The sequence below is a fragment of the Callithrix jacchus genome, chromosome 2 (genome assembly GCF_049354715.1).
Source record: "Callithrix jacchus isolate 240 chromosome 2, calJac240_pri, whole genome shotgun sequence".
In the NCBI taxonomy this organism is placed as follows: domain Eukaryota; kingdom Metazoa; phylum Chordata; class Mammalia; order Primates; family Cebidae; genus Callithrix; species Callithrix jacchus.
In genome coordinates, this window is record NC_133503.1 from 113,306,533 (window position 1) to 113,331,925 (window position 25,393).

The window sequence follows — 25,393 nt, forward strand, 5'->3', positions numbered from 1 at the left end:
TATAAAAAGAAACCACATAAACAATCTGCAAAATAACCAGCTAACATCATGACAGGATCAAATGTATACATATCAATATTAACCTTAAATGTAAATAGGCTAAATGTCCCAATTAAAAGACATGGAATGGCAAGCTAATTAAAGAACCAAGACCTATTGGTATGCTGTCTTCAAGAGACCCATCTCACATGCAGTGACAAACAGAGGCTCAAAACAAAGGGATGGTGGAAAATCTACCAAGGAAATTGAAAACTTGCAGGGGTTGCAATCCTAGTTTCTGACAAAATACATGTTAAGCCACAAGATCAAAGAAGACAAAGAAAGACATTCATTACATAATGGCAAAGGGTTCAATTCAACAAGAAGACCTAACCATGAGCACCCAGATTCATAAAGCAATTTCTTGGATAGTTTCAAAGAGACTTAGACTCCCAAAGAATAATAATGGGAGACTTTAACACTCCAATGACAATATTAGACAGATTATCAAGACAGAAAATTAACAAAGATATTCAGTACCTGAATTCGGTACCTGAATTCAGTTCAGGGTCAAATGGACATGATAGATGTATATAAATTTTCAACCCCAAAAACAGAAGAATATACATTCTTCTCACCAGCATATGGTAGTGCTCTAAAATCAATCACATAATCAGAAGTAAAACACTCCTCAGCAAATGCAAAGCAACTGAAATCATAACAGTCTCTCAGACCACAATACAATCAAATTAGAACTCAAGACTAAGGAATTCACTCAAAACCACACAATTATATGGAAATTCAATAACCTGCTCCTGAATGACTTTGGGGTAAATAATAAAATTAAGACAGAAATTTAGAAGTTCTTTGGAACCAATTAGAATAAAAATGCAACATACAAAATTTTCTGGACACAGCTAAGGCAGTGTTAAGAAGAAAATTTATAGGACTAAATGCCCACATCAAAAGGTTAGAAAGATCTTAAGTTAATAACTTCACAACTAAAACTAGAGAACCAAGGGAAAAAAAATTTGAAAACTAACAGAAGACAAGAAATGACCAAAATCAGGCTGTACTGAAGTAGATAGAGACATAAAATACCATTCAAAAGATGAGAAATCCAGGGGCTGGTTTTTTTTTGGGGGGTGGGGGGAATCTAATAAATTAGACTGCTAGCTAGACTAACAAAGAAGAAAGAAGAGAATATTCAAGCACACAAAATCAGAAATAGATATTACCACCAACCACACAAAAATGCAATTGACCATGAGAGAATATTATAAATGCAACTATGAAAATAAACTAGAAAATCTAGAAAAGATGAATAAATTCCTGAACACTTACACCCTCCAAAGTCTAAACCAGGAAGAAATTAAATCCCTGAATGGACCAATAATGAGTTGTGAAATTGAAGCAGTGGTAAATTATTGGAAACTGAAGCGAGCCCGGGAGTCTCGCCCAGCGAGAGGGTCCCAAACCTGGAAGAGAGCGTATGCAGAAAAAAGGAGACAGAGAGTGGGGTCTGGAGGACTGATTAGGTAGTGCCCAAACAGTGGCAGTGCCCAACCAGCAATTTTATTGGTGCAGTAGGTTCCATTATATACTTTTCTACTTAATGTTATTTACATCAGATCAAAGCTTTTCTCAAATAACAAAAGAAACAGAAAACAATTCTGGGGAACTAATAAGAGGAACAGATACTGATTTAAAAGATCAAGGGGAAAATAGGTGAATGCTGATTAGCAATATTGTCAGAACAACCAGTAACTCGGATAACAATCTTCAATTATCTAGAAGTCACAAACTCAGCAGTAAATCATGCATCTGCAAAAGACAAGGACCACAGGGGAAGTCACCAGGCTGAAACAATGCCTGGTACACAAAGTCATAAAACAGGCTTAGATCAGGAGCCAGAAAGGGGGGACACAATACCCAGTTAAACCACTTCGGCATTCACGCAGACATTATCTCATCGACCAAGAAGGCTGGAAATAGTGTCCTGCTTAGACACTCTCCTCTCAATTCTTTCTTTCCCATAGCTTGACAGCCTCCAGCCAGGGAGAGTGTGTAAGGAATCAAGCTCACCTAATGGCGGAGGCCAAGTTCTTAGCCTCTCGCAGAGGCGATCCCCATAGGAAATATCTTACCAAAAACAACAACAACAACTAAAAAAACCCAGAACAAGATGGATTTACAGCTGAATTCTATCAGATGTACAAAAAAGAGTGGGTACCATTGCTGCTGAAACTGTTCCAAAAAATTGAAAAGGAGGGACTCCTCTCTAGTTCACTCTACGAGGCCAGCATCAACCTGATACAAAAACCTGGCAGAGCTACAAGAAAAAAAGAAAACTTTAGTTAAATATTTTTGATGAATATTGATGCAAAAATCCTCAACAAAGTACTGGCAAATAGAATCCAATAACACATAAAAAGTGTATCCACACAATCAAGTAGGCTTCATCCTCAGGGTGCAAGGTTGGTTCATTCACAAATCAATAAATGTATTCATTACATAAACAGAACTAAAACAAAAAAGCCACATGATTATCTCAACAGATGCAGAATAGGCCTTCAATAAAATTCAACACCTTTTGGGTTAAAAACTCTCAATAAACTAGATATTGAAGGGAAAAACATAACTCAAAGTGATAAGAGCCATCTATGACAAACCCACAGCTTCCATTATACTTACTGGGCAAAAGCTACAAGCACTCTCTTGAAAACCAACACAAGACAAGAATGCCCTCTCTTATGACTCCTTTTCAACATAATATTGGAAGTTCTGGCCAAAGCAATCAGTCAAGAGAAAGGAATAAAGAGCATCAAATAGGAAGAGAGGAAGTCAAATTATCCCTGTTTCAGATTACATAATCCTATATTTAAAAAACCACATTACCTCAGCCCAAAAGGTTCTTAAGCTGATAAGCAATTTCAGCAAAGTCTCAGAATACAGAATCAATGTGCAAAAATTGCTAGCATTCCTATGAATCAACAGTGAAGTCAAGAGTCAAATCATGAATAAACTCCCATTTATATTTGCCACAAAAATAATAAACACCTAGGAGTATAGCTAACTAGGGAGATGAAAGCTCTCTACAAGTAGTAGAAACCACTGCTCAAAAAAATCAGAGATGAGACAAACAAATGAAAAATCATTTCATGCTCATAGATAGGAAGAACCAATATTGTAAAAATGGCCATACTTGCTAATGTCCAAAGCAACTTACAGAGTCAATGCTATTCTCATTAAACTACCATTGACATTCTTCACAGAATTAGAAAAACATGTTTTTAAAATTCACACGGAACCAAAAAAAAAAGAGTCTGAATAGCCAAGGCAATCCGAGGCAAAAAGAACAAAGCCAGAGGCATCACACTACCCAACTTCAAACCATACTACAGGTCTACAGAAACAAAAACCACATAGTACTGGTACAAGAGAAACATAGACCAATGGAATAAAATAGAAAACCCAGAAATAAGACTGCACATTCTACAATTATCTGATTTTCAACAAACCTGACAAAAACAAACAATGGGCAAATGGCTCCCTATTCAATAGATGCTGCTGGAATAACTGGCTAGCCATACACAGAAGATTGAAACTAGACTCCTTCCTTACAACATATATAAAAATCAACTCAAGATTAACTAAATACTTAAATGTAAAGCCCAAAACTATAAAACCCTGGAAGACAATCTAGGCAATACCATCCTGGACATAGGAACAAGCAAAGATTTTATAATGAAGACATCAAAAGCATTTTCAACAAAAGCAAAAAATGATAAATGGGATCTAATTAAGCTTAAGAGCTTTAAACAGCTAAAGAAACCATTAACAGAGTAAACAGACAACTTACAGGAGAAAATTTTTGCAAACTATGCATCTGACAAATGTCTAATATCTAGCATCTATAAGAAACTTAAACAAATTGGCAAGAGAAATAAACCATTAAAAACAGACAAATGACATGGACAGACACTTCTCAAAGGAAGATATACATGCAGCCAACAAGCATATGAAAAAAAGATCAACATTACTGATCATTAGAGAAATGCAAATAAAAACCACAATAAGATACCATCTACACCAGTAAGAATAGCTGTTTTTTAAAAAGTCAAAACATAACAGATGCTGGTGATAAAAGGAACACTTATACACTGTTGGTAGGAGTGTAAATTAGTTCAATCATTGTGGAGAACAGTATGGCGATTCCTCAAAGACCTAAAGACAGAAATATTTCACCCAGCAATTTCATTACTTAGTATATATTCAAAAGAATATAAATCATTCTTATAAAGACACACAAATGCATATGTTCATTTCAGCACAACTCACAACAGCAAAGCCATGGAATCAACTTAAATGTCCATCACTGGATAAAAATAAAATGTGGTACATATGCACAGTTGAAATACATACACACACATATACATATATTTGGAATATATATAACAAAGGAATACTATGCAGCCATAAAAAACAATAAGGTCATGTTCTTTGCAGGAACAGGAATGGAACTGGAGGCCATTATCCTTAGAAAACTAACCCAGAAACAGAAAACCAAATATCACATGTTCTCATTTATAAGTGGGAACTAAATGATAAGAACATAGGAACACATAGAGGAAAACAACACACACTAGGGCTTATCAGAGGGTGGAGCATGATGGGAGGGAGAGGACCAGAAAAAATGACTAAAGATTGGGTACTAGGCTTAATACCTGGGGAATAAAATAATGTGTACAACAAACCCCCATGGCACACATTTATCTACATAACAAACCTGCATGCGTACCCCTCAATTTAAATAAAAGTAATTTTAAAGACATAGAGTGGCTGAATGGGGAAAAAAAAGTCCCATAGATCTGTTGCCTAAAAGAAACTCACTCCAACTATAAAGATAGACATAGACTAAAAATAAAGAAATGGAAAAAGATATTCCATGAAAATGAAAAAAAGGGCAGAGTAGCTATACTTATATCAGACAAAAGAGAATTCAAAACAAAAACTATAAGAAGAGACCAAGAAAGTACTATATAATTATAAAGTGCTCAATTCAGTAAGAGAATATAAAAATGTTAAATATGTATGCACTAAATACTCAACCACCCTGATATATAAAGAAAATATTATTAGAGCTAAAGAGACAGATAGGTCCCAATACAATAACAGCTGGACACTTCAACTTCCTACTTTAATAACTGAACAGATCTTCCAGACAGAATATATACAAAAAAAATGAACTTAATCTATACTATACACCAAATTGATCTCATAAATATTCACAGAACAGTTCATCCAACACTTACAGAAAATATGTTTTTCTTCTCAGTACGTGGATAATTCTCAGTTAGAATGGCAATCATTAAAAAATCTGGAGACAACAGATGCTGGAGAAGATGTGGAGAAACAGGAACACTTTTACACTGTTGGTGGGAGTGCAAATTAGTTCAACCATTGTGGAAGACAGTGTGGCAATTTCTCAAGGATTTAGAAATAGAAATTCCATTTGATCCAGCAATCCCATTACTGGGTATAAACCCAAAGGATTTTAAAATATTCTATTATAGACACATGCACACATATGTTTATTGTGGCACTGTCTACAATAGCAAAGACCTGGAACCAACCCAAATGCCCATCAATGATAGACTGGACAAAGAAAATGTGGCACATATATACCATGGAATACTATTCAGCCAAAAAAAAGATTAGTTCGTGTCCTTTATAGGGACATGGATGAATCTGGAAACCATCATTCTCAGCAAACTGACACAAGAACAGAAAACCAAACACTACATGATCTCACTCATAGGCGGGTGTTGAACAATGAGAACACATGGGCACAGGGAGGGGAATGTCACACACTGGGGTCTACTGGGGGTGGGGGGACAGGAGAGGGACAATAGGGGGTGGGGAGTTTGGGGAGGGATAACATTGAGAGAAATGCCTGAGGTAGGTGATGGGGGATGGAGAAAGCAAACACCATGGCATGTGTGTACTTATGCAGCAATCCTGCAAAATCTGCACATGTACCACAGAACTTAAAGTACAAGAAAAAAGAAAAAGGTCATTCATTATGACCAAATGGGATTTATCCCTGGGATGCAATGATGGTTCAACATATGCAAACGAATGAACATGATGCATCCTAACAACAGAATGAAAGATAAAAACCATATAATCATTTCAATCAATACAGAAAAAGCATTTGATGAAATTCAACATCCATTCATGATATAAACCCTCTAAAAACTGGGTATAGATAAGACATGTCTCAACATAATAAAAGCCATATACAACAGACCTGCAACTAGTATCATACTGAATGGGGAAAACCTGACAGCCTTTCCTCTAAGATCTGGAACAAAACAAGGATGCCCACTTTCACCACTGTTATTTAACATAGTACTATAAGTCCTGATTAGAGCAAACAGCCAAGAGAAATAAATACAGAGCATCCAAATTGGAAAGGGAAAAGTCAAATTATCCCTGTTTGCAGATAATAAAATCTTAGATTTGTTTGAAAAAAAGTAAAGACTTTGTCAAATAAAAAAACTATCAGAACTGATAAACTCAGTAAATTTGCAGGATACAAAATAAACATGCAAAAATCAACAGCATTTCTATATGCCAACAGCAAGCAATCTGAAAAATAAATTAAAAAGTAATCCCATTTACAATAGCCATACATAAAATTAAATATCTAGGAATTAATGAAAGTGAAAGATCTCACTAATGAAAACTGAAAAACACTGATAAAAAACATTGAAGACCCCAAAACCTATAATCCAATAAAAAATTTAAAAAAAAACATTGAAGAAGACACCAAAAAATGGAAAAATATTTCATGCTCATAAAGTTGAAGAGCCAATATTGTTAAAATGCTCATGCTACCCAAAGCAAGCTACAGATTCATTACAATCCCTATCAAAATACCAATAACATTCTTCACAAAAATAGAAAAAAAAAATCTTAAAATTTACATGAAACTAAAAAGGACCAAGAATGGCAAAAGATAGCATAAGAAAATATAACAAAACTGGAGGAATCACATTACCTGACTTCAAATTATACTACAGAGCTATAATAACCAAGACAGCATGGTACTGGCATAAAAACAGACACAGACCAACAGCACGTAAGAGAAAACCCAGACACAAATCCACACAATTACAATGAACTCAATTTTGACAAAGCTGCCAAGAATATAAGCTGGGGAAAAGACAGTCTCTTCAATAAATGGTGCTGGGAAAACTGGATATCCGTATACAGAAAAAGGAAACTAGACTCCTACCTTTTCCATATACAAAAATCAAACCAAAATGGATTAAAAACTTAAATCTAAGAACTCAGACTATGACACTATTATAAGAAAACATTGGAGAAAATCACCAGGTCATTGTTTTGGGCAAATATTTCCTGAGCAATACTCCACAAGCACAATACTCCAAAAATGGACATATAGGGTCACATCAAGTTAAAAAGTTTCTACTCAGCATTAAATACAATCAATAAAGTAAAAAGACAATCCACAGAATGGGAGAAAACATCTGTTAACTACCCATCTGACAAAGGAATGATAACCAGAAGATATAAGGACCTCAGACTGTATAGGAAAAAAATCTAATAATCTAATCAAAAAATGATAAAACATTTAAATAGACATTTCTTAAAAGAAAACATAGAAATGGCAGACATATGATAAACTGCTTAACATCACTGATCATCAGAGAAATGCTAATCCAAACTACAATGAGATATTATCTCACCCCAATTAAAATGGCTTATATCCAAAAGACAGACAATAACAAATGCTAGAGAGGATATGCAGAAAAGGAAACCCTCATGCACTGTTGATGGAAATGTATGTTAGTACAACAACCATAAAAAACAGTTTGGAATTTTCTCAAAATCTAAATATAGAGCTATCATGTGATACAGAAATTTCACTTCTGATAACATACCCCCAAAAAAGCAAATTAGTATATTGAAAAGATATCTGTACTCCCAGGTTTGTTGCAGCATCATTCACAATAGCTATTAATAAAATCTGGAAGCAACCTAAGTGTCCATTAACAGATGAATGATAAGGGAAGTGTGGTACATATACACCATGGAGTACTATTTGGCCATAGAAAAGAATGAGATCCTGTCATTTGAAACAACATGGATAATACTGGAGATCATTATGTTAAGTGAAATAAGCAGGCAGAGAAAAACAAACATTGCATGTTCTCACTTATTTTTGGGATCTAAAAATCAAAAAAATTAAACTCATGGATATAGACAATAGAAGGATGGTTACCAGAGGCTAAGAAGGGTAATAGGGGTATGGGAACAGTGGGGACAGTTAATGGGTACCAAAAGAAACCCAGAATGAATGAATAGGGTGTACTATTTGATAGCACAACAAGGTGACTACAGTTGAATAATAACCGTACATTTAAAACAACTAAAAGAGTGTAATTGGATTGTTCATAACACAAAAGATATTGCATTCTCAATGATGTGATTATTACACGTTGCATGCCTGTATCAAAACATTTCATGTACCCCACAAATGTATACATCTACCATGTACCCGCAAAAATTAAAAATTTTAAAAGTTTTAAAAAGAAATGGTGTGTAATCCTAGTAAAATGAAATTTAGGAAACCAAACAGTAATTATAGAACAAAAACACCAAAGAAAAAAGGAAGAAATATTTGCATTGATACAAGACTATACCCATAGACCCTACCTGTCTCAAGTAAACACACATGCACAAAATACACACACATCCCAATTTGGCATTGCCAGTCTGAATGCACAGGTTGGAATATAATTCTAATACATAAGCCTTTTTAAACAGGTGAACTGCTTCCCAACTTAAAAGAACTAATTGGAGAGTGACATTAGCAGAAGAAAAGGACTGAGACATATGTAATCTAATGTCTGTTCTCTCCTAAGTCCACTTGTGATAGCAGCACGAAACCCATTGAATTATAGTCAAGAACTTAACCTTACCATATTTCACCTCTTGTAACTCTCTTAATAATGCTTGTGAGGGTCACTCTGGGTCTTTCAGTTCTATGGAAATTATTTTTTAACACTATTAAGTACTGATTGGAATTACCAATTTAAAAATTCCAAACCTGAATGTAACCTCACCTATCAGGAACCAGTTTCTAAGTTCTCTTTATTGAGTCAAATACTTAACTCATGAGGACAGTGAGCAGAGACATAAGAGAGAATGACTAAATAGGACAGTTCATTAGGTTATAGATAGACCTTCTACCTTAGATCAGTCTGAAAAGTATACAAATGAATTACCTTGTTTAGGTAACAGAAGTTTGTTTTCAAAAAGAAAACATGCAACTATGCTTTCAGCATACTTATGAGGAGAAAAGTCTGCCTGTATTACCTGGCAAGGAGAGAAGAGGTCAACTACCAAGGCCAGAACGTAGTCCCTATGAAGCCTGTCTTAGGGACTAAGTTCTGGCCTTGGTAGGAATTAATAAGGAAGTACAAGCATTCCTTATTAATTCCTAATTAATAAACCTCAAATATTAATAGATACCCTATGGACTCAGCCTTCAATTATATGAATATTATCGAAACTGTTTTTATAAATCTGTAACGTCCTAATTTATTTGGCTTTTATTTATCAAATATTTATTAAATATCTACTCTTTACCAAGAATACTATAGGCAGACAAGGATCCTTTCTCCTACTTAACTGGGAGTGTTAATGAAGCAATATATAAGTAGGCAGTTATGAACTGGATCCTATCACAACCCTCAATAACTCAAGACTTTTACTCCTCCTGAGATTGAAAAACCTTGACATACACTCCTTGGCCATATTTTCTTCAGCATAAACATTCACTTTCTTGGTTTACTCATCCAGTCTTGGGACTCTAAAATTTACATCTCAGGCCAAGAATACTTGCTGAACTCTAGACCTATATATCCAGCTACCTAATTAACATCTGCACTTGGATGTCTAGTAGAAATTTGTATATGTCAAGTCCAAAACCTTGGATGATCTTTTCTTTCAAACCTGAAATTCCATCCATCTGCCCATAAAACCTAATCATCCTTGACTTTCTCTTTCCCTCTCTCTCTCTCTCTCTCTCTCTCTCTCTCTCTCTCTCTCGCTCTCTCTCTCTCCCCACCCTCCCTCTCAAACATTTAATTTGTCAGGAACTCCTGTTTTCTCTACCTTTAAGACAAATCCAGAATTAAACAACTTCTCACCACCTCCACTGTTACCTTTTTATTTCAATCCACGCTCTCTCCCTAGTCTCTTTACATGTCTATGGTAGACATTGCTTCTCTTTATTCTTTGTCTTGGAGCAGACACAGAGATCACTTAAAACTGGATTCAGACCATACCTTTCCAGGTTGTTCTAACCTTCCAAAACCTCCCCATCCCCTGCATCAGCTTTCTCAAATATTTCTCAAATGTGGCAGTGCTGCCTCCACCCTGGGTTGTTTGTGCTCTATTCCCTCTTCCTGGAATGCTCTTCCCTTCCAAAACAGCATGACTGAGAGGAGAGGAAACTCCTCCTAGTATTTCCAGTATTTACTCGAAGGACACTTTCTTAATGAGGTCTGTCCTGAGTAATGGGTTTTGTTTTTGTTTTTCTTTAATTTTTTTTCCTGCCATCACCGCCTTCCCTGAGTAATGTTTTTTAAATTGCTAAGCATGCCTACCCTTTGCATTTCCAATCCCCCTTACCCTACCGTTTTTTAATCATTTTTTTCCTTAGCATTTCCTTAGTTAAAAAGTGATAACCTTTTAACATACTATATATGATTTTGTCAATCATCTGCCTTACATTACTGGAAACTAAGCTCCATGCAGGTAGGTATTTTTGTGTCATTTGTTCACCGAAGCACCTAGAACAGTTCATGACACATAAGAGGCACTCTATAATTATTTGGTGAATGAATGCATTAATTAATAAATTATCCCCTCACTCTCCTACAGGATCAGGATTTTTTAACTACATTGCCTCCATCTGCAAACTAAAAGCGCAGGAGGTTGAGTTTTTACTCCATATGTGATGGGGAAACACTGAAGGAAGTAATGGCAGGACATGAGCTGATCCAAATTTTAAATAAACTACTCTCATTTCTTTATAGAGATAAAATTTCTAAGAAGCCTGAAACTGGAGCAGAAAGAGGAAGTCCAGAAGCCACTATTAAATAAGCATCAGAATTATATACATAGAACCAAAAATCCATTTGGAGAATATATTGACAACAGATATAGCACACAACAAATGTGACAAGCTGCTTTTATTGGTATTTCATATTCTGCCAAATTTTGAACCATCTTTAACAATAATGATAATAGTACAACTTTAATGCCTATATTTGGCCATTGCTCATTTAATGAACATGCAAATATATATCCTTCTGTATATTTCTCTCCATAAAGCAGATAAACACTAGACCAATACAACTAAAAATGGGGCACATGTTACTCTTTGAAATACTGATGACAAAATATTTTCTTATATTCATAGTGAACGTATATTGCATTTTCATATGTCACCAGCCTTAGAGCTATTTTAGAAGTCAGTCATAAACACCAAAAAACATAAATTCTAATATGGAGAAACTAGTCTTTAAATATAAAAACAAAATGCTAAAAGGGCAATTAATTCTTTTTTTAGTTCCTTCTTTACTTTTTTACTCAGATTTCAACTTCAAACAAGTATTTCAACACTTAATTATTCCAACACAAAGTGATCAGTATCATTTTTTCATAGTTGCTAATTGTAAAATGGAAGTAGAAAATACTATGTACAGAAGAAATTATTTTATGGTTTCAGTATCAAAAAATTTCTGGACTGAAGGAGGGAGGAGAAGGGTTTCACATGCTATTGTGTATTTTTCCTCATTCACTTATTCACTGACCTTTACTCAAAACCAATAGCAAGAGGAAACAAAGGTGGAAACAACCCCGGACACAGACAGCTTGAAAATAAAATCCCTACATGATCTTTAGATATGCAAGTAACTTTCAAGCTGCAAGCACCAGGAGAATAATAAAACATTTTCTATGCAACTATATTATTTAGCTGTCAGATACACATATACCTAATTTACCTGAGCAGACCAGGCAAAGCATCTGAAAGCAATGGCTGATGAGAGCCTGCAACAAAAGAAGCATGTCACAGAGGAAGCTCAATCTGGATAAAGACAATTTAAGATGAGTTCAGAATGTTGTCACGTGATTAAGATTAGTCTTTTATGAAAAAATAATAGTCATTATATAAATCATACATACCAGAAAAATATTTTCCGCTATGATTTACACAAATATAAGTTCTCATATTATTTAAAATTAAGTCTGTTTATACTAAATGAAAGCAACCTAGTTATTCTTTTGTATATTTTAAATTTCATGCACTTAGAATTTCTTCATAGAATAAGGGGGTCCTATTTAAACTTACAGAACTTAGAAGGGAGTCAATCTAAAATTGTATAAACAATGCAGCAGTTTGTCTTGTGCTGATTTTTGTAGTTTTGCTTTTCTGTGTTTGTTATCAGACACATTATACAGCATTTTTTTCTGGCAAAGATAAGATGCACTTTCAAAAGACAGGCAATAGGAAGCATATTTCCACATCAAGGATTATAACTAAATATGGTCCACCCTAGAAGCAAATGAGGTCCTCAGTCTCTTGCCTAGACCTTATAAATCCACCTACTTGTCTACTTAACTTTGTCCTTTCATCATTTCAAAATCATATTTCACATTGTTTTCCTAAAATGATCTACTAATCAAGAACCTATTAAAACTTGGTTCACATTGATTTCACATTCATTGATCTTCTTTCTGAATGACTTTCAAATTGAAATGCCCTGAAAATGGGAGGAAATGAGAACCACATATTCAGGGCCATAAAATTAGTAGAAAATGAAGTCATACACTGCTCAGGTGATGAATCCACCAAAATCTCAGCAATTACCACTACAGAAACTATCCATGTAACCAAAAAACCACCTGATCCCAAACAAATTATTGAAAAAGAAAAAAAAAAAAAACAAGAAGCCCTACATGATCTTGATACATATATATTTCAAACAGGATGGAGACTCAAAGCAAGACACCAGCTATGTAAAAAAAAAAATCTCTTCACCAATGCTTTCTCCTCTACACACTCACAGGTGATTTTCAGTGAAGTAGTTAAAGAATCATGAGATATTTTAATATTATATATGGTTTCATATCACTCTCTAATTTCACATCTATTGTTTCTGGATACTTAACTGAAACTCGTTTTAATTCCCTTCAATTTTAATATCTTCTCTCTCTCTCACGCACACACACACACGCACACACACATACAAGAGTAACTATGAATGAAGTTATCCTTTGTTTATACCATCCACAGACGACTACAGTTCATTTGAATTAAGAGAAATTATTAGAAAATGTTGACTTTTTATACAATTTTGGTACTGAAAGTTCCCTCATGCAAATAAATAAATAAGTTAAAGAGATAAATTGAAGAACGAAGATAAAGCTTCTTAAAGGACATAGAATTTCATGATACACTAAAGTGGATTCAAGTCATATTTAATCATTATTACTTTTATTGGATAATCTGTCTATTTAAGAATATTTAATAACAACTGGCTGACCACTATCAGTGTATTAGTTTTCATAGTAAATTTATAGAAGACCAGACCAAGTCCTATTCTCGTGTCTATTTAATAAATATTGACTTCTTGTTTAGCTATCAAACAAGATTTATCTACATGACAATTTCTTATTTTCTGAGGATTAAAATTTTTATTAAACCCCAAAACTAGAAGGCAGTATCAATACTAGTCTTGGTCACACTCATTTATCATAAAATTCATTCAAACCACAGTTTGAGGTTTACATAAAACAATTAGTCCTGTTTCTCATTCCATGCAAACAGGACAGACAGAAGCTATTCAAACATTCTTTCTCAAACCAGATATGAGCACAGAACTCTTGAATCTAGATGCAATGTTGAATTTAGTAACAGCGCACCTAAAACCAGCAAGCTCTCTCAAAAGGCAAGATGAGATGGGGGAGAGGCACTGCAGTGCAGTCACTGTGCTGCCAGGTGAGGATGGGGATCATCACCAAATGGCTCACTGTCAATTGTCAAAGTGGAAAACACTAAATTAACTTGCACACATGAAGATCCTCTCTAGATTGCATGCAATTGTCATCTAAGAGATAATAAAGGACAATATGAAGAGATTTTGCTTATGTATCTATTTCTTTGCTTTTTAATTTCCCACCTAACATAAAGCAAAAGGAAGAAATCTAAGGTGGCCCTGAAACAATAACCAATAATTAGACTGCTAAGAGAAAATAAGAATCCACAGATGAATACATCTGAGAAAAATAAAGCCACCTTAGGCTTTTGTTGATTTGCTTATTTCCTTTAAATAATATATGCTAAGTTTCTACATAATGTCAGCATATATCAAGTAATTAAAAGTATTTAATAATTGAGCACTGTTATGATTGATATTATAATGAATTTCTAGCAAAAGAATATTTGCAAAGCAAACACTCTTGATAAAGACACTATAAGCAAGTATGCTAAAAGAATAAATAATAATTTGCTCCTTATTGAAACATTATTTTTATTGTGTTCTCTTGTTAAGAGGGAAGGAAAAGATAGGGACAGGTAGGAAGAATAGAATACCATATGTATATATCGTCAGATAAAGACTAAGCTAAAACTAATCCATTTTTACTAATTAATAATTATAGCCTTTCACCAAAGCCAGAAACCAGATATTAAGTGCATATATATGTACTTTATATAAATATATTTGGTTTGATATGCTCCAGATGGGCTCCCATATTATTCAACCCAAAACTTAAAATCAAAATAATTATTATGCATTCAGAAATTGTCATGCCTTAACCTCAGAAAAGTAAAGTTTTACAGAGATCCCCAAGACAATAACTTAATTATCCTAAGTTATCAACACAACAGGTACTGTCACGGTATCCTAACAAAACAATTACTTACCTACAGCACTGCCTGGTACAGAGTAAGTTCTCAGTAAATATTTGTTAAATAAATGAATGAACCAGAGGAACAATGTAATGGCATTTTGCCAATGATCAATAAATGTATTATTTTTTGAATGGAATAACTCTGCTTAAACATAAGAGGTATAAAATCAGTCAAGAAAGGGTCCTGATGTAGTCTCTTCAAAATACTCTTTAATCTTAGAGGGTCAGAGAGTATTTAACTCTGATATGTTTTGTGATATAAGAAGAAGTATCAAAACAGCTTTACAAAATTCTATACGAGAACACCTTGGCTCATTTCCCTCTCTCACCAAATCAAGTCATTAAAGATCACTTTTTTTGTATTATGGAAACCTATCATCCTTATCTGATGATATATACATACACATAAATTCTTACAAGAAAGGTGACACGGTTTAATAATTAGTCTTGAAAACTGCTTCTCAAACAAGACACCACCCTGAAAAAAAAAACAAGACTAATGAAAAAGATTGCTTTTATTCACTACTTGTGTGTTATCCAAGGAAAATACAGACAGCTTTTAGGTGTCTGGGGAAGGCTACTTGCTTCCCCAGAAAGGCATTTTTCAGGCAAAAAAGGTAGATAAATGACAGATGTTTTACTTCAAACTCTGTCATTTATCAATTTGGAAAATTAACTTGAAGTATAGGTTGCCATTTTCTACAAATATGATAAGGTTAACATTTGCTGCTATCAAGGTGGCATCAAAGTTTAGCAATCTCATGGCAATGTAAGTATATATAACTGCAAGAATACATTACTCAATGCAATTTAAAATGTAAATGGTGATTTTATTTAGGTGTATTTAAATGAAAAGAATCAAGTTTATTTATTTTTTCCAAAGTATCTTTATGGCTTTAGTCAGGTCAAATCCATTCCATATAGACAATCTATCATTAAAATCAAAAGGTGATAATTTTGGTCTGAAAAATAGCAACTTTGAATTTGAAAAGTGTATCTCATTTTTTGAATCACTGCTGCTATATCCACATTTTACCTTTGCTAGAGAAAGATAAATATATAAAGATCATATAATAATTTGAAGGTCATTATAAAACAACACACATACAAAATTAGTATCTGTTACTAAGAAGAGAGTTAAAATTAAAAAGTAAAAATTGGAATTCTTTATACTTAAATTTAACCCATAGAAAATATATCAAATTCTTCAAAAGAAAATAAAAAGGGATATTTTGAAAACAATTTCCAGGTAATGCTGATAATCTTCCCTGACTAGAATAATCTCAAAATGCTATATAGCCACAATATAGTATTGATAATTATATTTTCCTGTTTCATTTGGGTACCAGGTATTTCCTTCTCAGTGTCCAGCCATAGTCTTCAGATCTTCCCATATCTATAGCTAAACTTATCTTCCTTCCCCATCTTTAATCTATTGTCAGAGTTATAATCTCTATCAGAGTTAACAGCATGGGAATTGCATTCTCCTAAACTATAAATTTCAGTCTTTCTCAAGAGACCCCTTTCTTCTTAACGCTCTGTGAATCAGCATGATCTTTCAATGCTCTCTTTAAAATTTCTCTCGAATCTGGCTGAGCTTCTTGCCTCCGTGTTATTAAAATTGCTTCATCATTTTTCAACAAGACTAATGCAACAATCTCCTAACTGCTGTTCCTGTCCCCACTTGCTTTCAATTTGGTCCACTGTCTAAGGTGCTCCCAGAATTACATTTATTAAGAAGTATTTATTATATAATTGTATCTCTTCTCTTATTGAAAACTTCTTTCAGCTCACTACGGTCTTAAAAACAAAGTTTCAAAATCTTCTTTTTTAATTTGAGACAATGTCTCGATCCATTGCCCAGGCTGGAGTGCAGTGGCACGACCTCATCTCACTGCAGCCTCAACCTCCCAGGCTCAACTGGAGCTATTGTCACATGTCATCATGTCAAGTTAATTTTGTTTATTTTTTGAAGTGAAGAGGTCCCACTATGTTGCCTAGGCTGGTCTCCAACCCCTGCACTCAAATGATCCTCCCACCTCAGCCTCCCACCTCATTTGGGCACATGAGCCACTTCACACACCCAAGTTTCAAAATCTTTAACATGTCATATATTACTCTTCAAAATTTGACTACCCTTTACAGCATCAACTTCTACTTCCCAAACCTCTATACCTAATAACCTATGGAATTTCTCACTTATGAGTTTAAGGCTTAAGGGTGGTTATACATGCTATTTTTTTCTGCATGGTTTGCTCTTTTCTACAAAATTCCTGCACATTCCCCAATCCCAACTCAATTTTTATTTCCTCTGTGAAATCTTCCCCAGTTCCTCCACAGTAAGACACTGTTTCCTTTATAGAGCATTCATTGAAACAAGGAAGTTCACCATGAAAAAGGAAGACAATATTCTGAAAATGGGAAATTTAAAATCCAGAGGGGAAAAGGGAATTCCCAGAAAGATGCTGAAAGGAATTTCCTGGAAGACAACTATGCAGTAAGTCAGGGGGAAAACCAACAACCTAAAAGCAGGAAATGGACATGGCTGGAGTCAAAAGAAAAATCATGCTATCAAATTTTGAGGTATCTCCACCTACTGAGAGGAAACTTCAGTTTTGTTTTTTGTTTTTTGTTTTTTTTTTTCAGGTAATTTGGAAGAAAATTAGAGATAGACATCTAGAAAATTTCCTCTCCAAAAATAATGAGGCTCCTGTTGCATCCAGGATAAATTTAAATTTGTGTAAGAAAAGGAATGTAATCAGTTTCTATGAGACTCATCTCTGAACAATAGTTACTAATGAGAGTAACATAATCCCTGAATATTAAATAAACAAAAATGTGTTAATCATAGCTATATGATCCCTGAATATTAAAAAACTTAAATGTGTGATATAATTAAATTGGGAGGAATTTATATGACAATTAACTCTTCATCTTCCTTAAGAGGATTGGATGATATGTAAGACTGAAAAATCAAGAAACAGAAGTATACTCACATGCTTTTTAGATGCAGGAGGTGAAGGCCGGAAGAAACTGCAAAAGATCCCTAAGGACCAAGCAGGACCTCTGTTCCACAACTCCAGGGGCATCATTCAGGTTAGGTTATCTGCAAGTGGTGCCCCAGCATTGTGAAATGGATCAGAAGACCAGAGTGGGGCAATGAGGTAGGCAAACACTGTTTTTTCATTATACCCTTGTAGTATTATTTGACCTCATAAATTATGTATGTAAGAAAAACATCTCAATGTAGGAGAATAATGGTGGCAGCATTCAAAGTAATACATCTTTGATCTTAAATATCATTTTTTGCCAGGAGCGGTGGCTCATGTCTGTAATCCCAGCACTTTGGGAGGCCAAGGCGGATGGATCACTTGAGGTCAGGAGTTCAAGACCATTGTAGCCAATATGGTGAAATCTTGTCTCTACCAAAAGTACAAAAAGTAGCTGGGTGTGATGGTGTGTGCCTGTAATCCCAGCTACTTGGGAAACTGAGGCAGGAGAATTGCTTGCAACTGGGAGGAGAGGTTGCAGTGAGCCAAGACTATATTATTTCACTCTAGCCTGAGTGACAGAGGGAGACTCCATCTCAAAAAAAAAAAAAAAAATCATTTTCTACCCCAACTAAGTTGGTAAATCATCATTATACTTCTATAAAATCTTCAACTTAACTTTTCATGAGACAATAATAGTACAGTATAACTTATCTAAACTTAATCTTAAATTAATATTAAAATACGATAATATTAAGTCTCAAAAGTAAAGCAGTAACATTTAACAGCCATTATTTTAAGAGACAATTCCTACAAAAAAAATAGCCCAAGTTTGACAGAGGTAAATATATTAAAATTCTAACAAGTTGGATTGAAAAGTGTTAGCAAAATTTGCAGTAAAAATCCTAACTGTTATATGATATCATCAAGTGCAGATATAGCTCTCATATCTGACACATTTAGGATAACTGTTTAATTAGAAAAGTTGGTTAAAATAAAAAACAGGAATCATTTTTTTTTAAGTTATATCCTGTGGTAGACAATGTTGATCGTGGCTTAAAAGCCATGTATTACTTCTTTCTTAGCTGACCCATGACAATTTTGTTTGGGTGGCAATGTTTTCCCTACAGGCAGGCTCCTCCCTCAGCCTGGGGGATATAAACCTGGATCAGTCTCCACCATTTTAGCAAACTGGTTGAATACTGCCATCATTTAAGGGTGGGCATGTGGTGCAATACTATTCCCTGAGGCAAGAGAAAATCTGCTAAGGAGTTATATAAGGTCCTTCTCCTTGACGATTGGAGAATAAGATGTAAAGAGAAGCTGTGCCACCTTCTATTTGCCCGGGATGATGCCACCTAAGAATGGAAATTTGGTTCCATGAGAGCTACATTGCTACCCAGAGAATCGCAGAAAAGAGAAATGTCCAGAAGACCTGATCACCCTTGACATGTTAATTCATCAAAACGGAAATAGTCTAAGCATGAAATTCTTATGTGAAATAATTAAATACTTTTACTGTTTGAGTACTTTTTGTTAAGAAATTATATTCCTTGACTATGAACGCATTGTAACTAATTCAGACATACTTTAAATTTTAACTTTTCACTGAAAGCTTACATTTTTACTTAAATGGTCATTTGACACAGGGTTCGGACCTTTCCTTTGAGTACAAGTCTTGAGATTAGACTTCTGCTCAGTCTTTCTTTAACAGGGAACTAAAACACAATGACTCACAAAACAGTCTGAGAAATTACTCTTAGATTTTTACAGTGTTCTTTTTAATCATTAATGTTTTTCATACATACCTACCATAATGATAGTTTTTACTGACTTGCCTTAATCATTTTCCAATGCTTTTAATGTCTAATTTTTATTTTCTTTTATCAGAAATATTGTACAGATTATGTGAGAGATATACTCAATCTAAAGACGAATATTTTTAAAATGTGTAATATAACCCATCAAGCACACACAAAAAAGAACATTACCAGGAAGTTTGAAGCCTAGGACTAGAATTGCTGGCTATGAAGGTATGTTTGAACATCATCGACTTTTTTACCAGACAGTGTACAACTGTTTTTCAAAGTGCTTTTACCAGTTCATAGTCCACCTGCAATGTAGGAGTGGTTCTCTTGCTCCATATTATTCTCAAGATTTAATGTTGCCAGACATTTTAGTTTGTGTCAATCTGGTGTGTGTGAAATGGTATACTGTTATGGTTTTCAACCTGATCTTCATAAAAACACAGATTTTTACACTTACTTGTTTTACACAGCATATAATTATAGAGGCAAGCATAAAGAGGTTTAGAAAAATATACTATAGACTCTCTTGGTAAACAAACAACTCAGCCAATGGGAGAAGTTAAGCAGGCACAATGTAGAAAAGTCTAATAGTTATGGGCATTTATCATGCCATGGACATCAAGTTCACAGAAGGAATGCAGAATTCTGATTAATCAGATTCGTCCATTAAGTTGAGATCAGCTCAGAGAGCTTCCCCTGCCATTTCCAAACAGAATCCTACTATAATTGGGATGTCATTTCTAGGTTGATGGAACACTGCTCACATGCAGTGTGCAATTGCTTCTGCTCTTAAGACCATATCTGTCATTTTTGTCTTCTATTCTGGAGAATTCTATTTTTCTTTTTTAAAAATGATGAAATATTTTTAAAATACAGTAAAATACAAATAACAATAATCTTAATATATGCTATGTTTGCCATGAATCTTTTTTTATTTTTGAGAACCACAACATTACAGATATAATGGAATCCCTGTGGATCCAGAACCAATCATGTATTTCACATTTGCCCCATGATAAACACACTATGAATTTAATACTTGCTATTCTTTTATTAGTCAACATCATTCAAGAAACAGCACAGTAAGAAGGGCCCACTGAAGAAAAGTTTAATGAAGAGACAATTTCATGGTATGGACAGGGTTTAAATTAATAAAATATGGGAAAGCACCCTAAGAGTAATAAGAATAGAAAGCTTTCTTAATCCTAGACCTGAAAGATAAAAATATACAGTTCCTGGGACCCTGCACAAAGTTCAGCTGTCAGAGAAGACTTCTGACAGAAACTGTGGCCTGGAGAAATGTGCCATGCCCAATGAAGGTCTGGCAGGGCACCAAGTAGGAACTGCATTCCCAATGGCAAAATGCAGCTGGAAGTGGTAGGATCAAAGTAAAGTACATAAAAGCAGATACTAGAGGTACTAAAAAGCAAAAGAAAAAATAAGATTAGAAGAAACAAAAGAGATGGAAACCACTAATTTCAAAATTTTGTTTCTAGGAATGGCCAGAAAGTAGGGTAAAAATAACCAAGAAAAGGAATTTTATACTAGATTTGCTATAAAATCAATTGAAATGTTTATGATACACAAGAGGACAGAGTTAATGTGCTATAATAAATTATCCCTCGCTATTTTCATTTTATTTAGTCATTTCAATACACTGAGGTTAGAGCTTTTAAGTTAGAAATTAAATTTTTTGTTTAAACAAAAACTTTCATAGCATTAAAGGACTGTTTAAATACATTATTGTCTCTTTCTGAACATGAATTTATAATGTTACACATGAGCATTTTAAGTTTCAATATAAGTATATACAGCTATATATTAGAGTTATGAGTAACTTTAAATAAGTAAATTTTAATAAATAATATGAATAAATAATAAAATTAATAACTTTTCTAAATAATAAAACCACCCACACATAGAGCATTTGTTAGTATAGGTTACTCCAAAAGCAAAGTCTTAGTCAAAGACTTGGATGCAGCTGATATATTTGAACAACTAATCCCAAGAAGCAGAAGGTAGCAGACAACACGAGATACAAAAAGAAAAAGACTAGGCAAAACAACAAAAAGCAAAATAATTTTAGGGGTTCACATTCATTTATCCCACTTATATAAGACACAAGTAGCTACAGATCATTTAATTTCATATTTATATCACTGATAATTTATCTACCAAGTTACCCAGAATGCAATGTTCAAAATAAGAAATTCAGTTACATAATCTGAAATACTAACTGAAATAAAAATGACATGACCATTTCAGTTGATTTTTTAAAATAATTTTAGGCAAGTAAATAGTTGTTTTATAGAAATTTTAAAAAATAATAATAGAAAGCTATTTGTTCAACATAAAAAGCAGAATTAAGGGCCGGGCGCGATGGCTAATGCCTGTAATCTATAAGTGCTGACTTTGGGAGGCCGAGGAGGGTGGATCACGAGGTCAACAGATCGAGACCATCCTGGTCAACATGCTGAAACCCCGTCTCTACTAAAAATACAAAAATTAGCTAGGCACGGTGGTGCGTGCCTGTAATCCCAGCTACTCAGGAGCTGAGGCAGGAGAATTGCCTGAACCCAGGAGGCGGAGGTTGCGATGAGCCGAGATCGCGCCATTGCACTCCAACCTGGGTAATAAGAGCAAAACTCCGTCTCAAAAAAAAAAAAAAAAAAAAAGCAGAATTAATTAAAAAAAACTTACTGTTATTAGTATATCTAAAAGGCTTTTGGAAAAATTCCCTTTAGAGTGGGAATACATATTAGCACCCATGCATAAAGTTCCTAGCCAATGCAATAATATAAAAAAATAGAAATTAATCTCAAGAATTATAAAAACAGAGCTAAGGCTGTTCTGTTTTTCTTCAAATGTTTTCATTTTCTACATGCACATAAAATTCAAGAGGATTAGCAGATGAAGTGATATAGCTATAATGCAATTTCAGTTTGGTACAACAGTTATTAGAAAAGCAGAAATAATGCTTTTACTGGAAAGCAAAAATAATGCATTAGAAAATGTAATATGAGTTTACTCAACACATTTTAAGAGCCTACTATGTGTCAGACCCTATTCTAGGTATTAGGGATACAGCAGTGAACAAAAGAGACAAAAATGCCTGCCTTCTCAAAGCTTACATTCTAGCTAAAAAGTAGAAATTACAGTAATATTAGAAAAAAGGAAATATCTAATTCACTATGGCAACAAAAACTGTGAGGTACCTAGCAATGCACCAAACAAATATAACACCATAATAATGGAGAAATATGACGTGTTCAGAGATTGAAATAGTATCATAAAGATGTCAATTGGTCTATACATTAAATACAATTTCGATCAAAATACAACAAGTTGGAAGGGGAGGGGTGACTTTAAAATTCATGTGAAAGATTTAAAAGTGCTGAGAATAAACAAAACAATGTTTGAAGAAGAAGTTGGGTATCACTTCAAGAAATCAAGACTGATACAGTTTATATCTGTGTCCACACCCAAATGTCATGTTCTATTTTAATCCTCCATGTTGGAGTGGGGCCCAGTAGGAGGTGACTGGATCATGAGGGCAGTTTTTCATAATTTAACACAATCCTCCTTGGTGCTGTCATCACAACAGTGAGTTCTCATTTGGTTGTTTAAAAGTGTGTGGCAATTCCCCCATCTTACACCTTCAATTTCTGCCATGATTGAGGTAACTGAGGCCTCCCCAGAAGCCAAGCAGATGCCAGCATCATGCCTCCTGTACAGCCTGCAGAAATATGAGCCAATTAAACCTCTTTTCCTTACAAATTACCCAGTCTCTGGTATTTCTTTAAAGCAACGTAAGAACAGGCAAATACTAAGACTTCACTGAAAAAATTATAGTTGCAAAAACAATATTGCTTTGGTCAGGGATACAAAATGAGTCAATTGAAAAAAATAGAAAGTACAGAAATAGACTCACATATACTCAATAAATGGCTGAAGTTATATAAAAATCAACAGTAGAAGGATTCACTAGTCTATAAATGGATCTGGGTGAAATAGACTGATCTATGTGGGGAAAAAAATGCCTGTGTCAACTGTTTATTATCTTGAGGTAGGAAAGATTTTCTTACACAAGATATTAAACAGGCAGACAACAAAGGGAGATGCTTGATACATTTGACTTCATTAAAATTACAAACTATGCACAACAGACATTATAAAAAGAGAAAAAGACAAGCCCACCTGCCAAGAGAAAATTTTCACAACATTCAAGTCATTGGCTTGCAGCATATTCAAAGTACTCAAATCAGCATAATAAACAATTCGATGGAAAAATGGGGAAAAGATATAAACAGGCAATTATCAGAAGAAACATAAATAACCAGTAAAAGAAAAGATGCTCATGCTCACTAGTAGTCAGAAGAACAGGAAATAAAATAGCCCATCACATTGGCAACAACAACAACATAACTGTTTAAGTATCTCTCAATATTAAGTGGTGGTGTGGAAGTAAAGCAAGAGGAACTTCAAGTCTGCTTGAAGAAGTGTCAGTTGCTAAAACCACTTTGGAGAGAAAGTTGGTATTATCTAGATAAGTCATAAATATTCATCATCCACAACCGATAAATGCTAGTTCTAGGTACAATTACTAGGAAATCTATTACTAAGGTTCACAAGGAACCACATGTAAGAATAATTATTTTAACATTGTTCATTCAAATTCTTTATACAGTCTGGGTGCGTTGGCTCATGCCTGTAATCCCAGCACTTTAGGAGGCTGAGACAGGAGGTTCACTTGAGCCCAGGAGTTCAAGACCAGCTCTCCGTTTTAAATACATTTGTGTAAAATACACATCTCTTGTGAGTATGATAATGCCTTTGTTGTTCCCGCATCCATTCCCACAAATATTTTCCCACCCCTCAAACTCACATTTTTGTCTTTGTGAGCTCTTTGTGTCCATGCCTGTTAACTCAGGAGCAAGGTTTTAAGACATGACATAAAAGTATTCTGTCAATTAAAAAATAAGCAACAGTTGGAGACAAACTACAGTAGATACTGTGGTAGTCCACCCTGATCTTTCTTCAGGGTAAAGCCCAGCCATTCCCAGTCCAGCTATGAATGCCCTCTGCTGATACAAAGGCCTCACCCAATAATCTTAAAATATAAAGGCCAAGTCTCTTGTCCCAGCTTTTAACAACTCTAAAGAGCCAACACAGTTCAAGGATACCCCAGCCTCAGCCTCATTGGATCCAATCAGGTCTCAGTTGCTAACATGTTCTCCTGCCCAATTTGACATCCCTCACTTCTTTACACATCTCTTTCCCAAGGGCACTCGCAATACATTTACATGCAACTCTATCTCAACATCTGATTTCAGCTAATCCTCTCTAAGACAAAAGTTCTCCAAAATAAATACCCTCTTCTTAAGAAATTACATTAAGAAGAAAACACTTGAAAGAAATGTGCGTACTATATATCAGCAGGTTCCTTATTGAATGCTATTCTAACTTTTTCAAAAGATATCTATGGTTCTTCAGTGACATAACAATAACATACTAGCATCTAAGCATAAGTCTACCTAACCAAAAATCTGGGATTGGAGAAATTCCTAAATAGTTTGAGAAAACTCTCCTATTTAT

At 34.5% G+C, this 25,393-nt stretch overlaps 1 long non-coding RNA gene across 2 annotated transcripts in view; it reads right to left on the bottom strand.

Annotated features, from left to right (window-relative positions):
* Nucleotides 1-25,393, bottom strand: part of LOC144581416 (uncharacterized) — a 138,299-nt gene that overhangs the window by 68,234 nt on the left and 44,672 nt on the right. The gene's annotated exons all lie outside the window — the stretch shown is intronic.